The sequence below is a fragment of the Myotis brandtii genome, unplaced genomic scaffold (assembly GCF_000412655.1).
Source record: "Myotis brandtii unplaced genomic scaffold, ASM41265v1 scaffold220, whole genome shotgun sequence".
Classification (NCBI taxonomy): domain Eukaryota; kingdom Metazoa; phylum Chordata; class Mammalia; order Chiroptera; family Vespertilionidae; genus Myotis; species Myotis brandtii.
Window position 1 is genome coordinate 1,937,345 of NW_005358250.1, and position 327 is coordinate 1,937,671.

Consider the following 327-nt stretch of genomic DNA (forward strand, 5'->3'; position numbering starts at 1 on the left):
TCTCATCATTTCTCTCTCTCTCTCTCTCTCTCTCTCTCTCTCTCTCTCTCTCCCCCCCCCTCAGAAATCAATAAAGTATTTAAAATTTTTTTTAAATAAAATAAAAATCTAGGAAATGAAAACAAGTGGGTTGTTTCAGTCATCCACTGCTCGTAAAATAACTACTCCAAAATTTAGTGGCTTTAAACTGCAAGTGTATTTCTCATGATTGTGTGCTGTTCTGCTCCCCATGGCACTGCTGAGCTGTTGTTATCCACGCAGTTGCATTCAGGGAGAAAGCAATAAAGTATTTTAAAATTTCTTTAAATAAAATAAAAATCTAGGAAA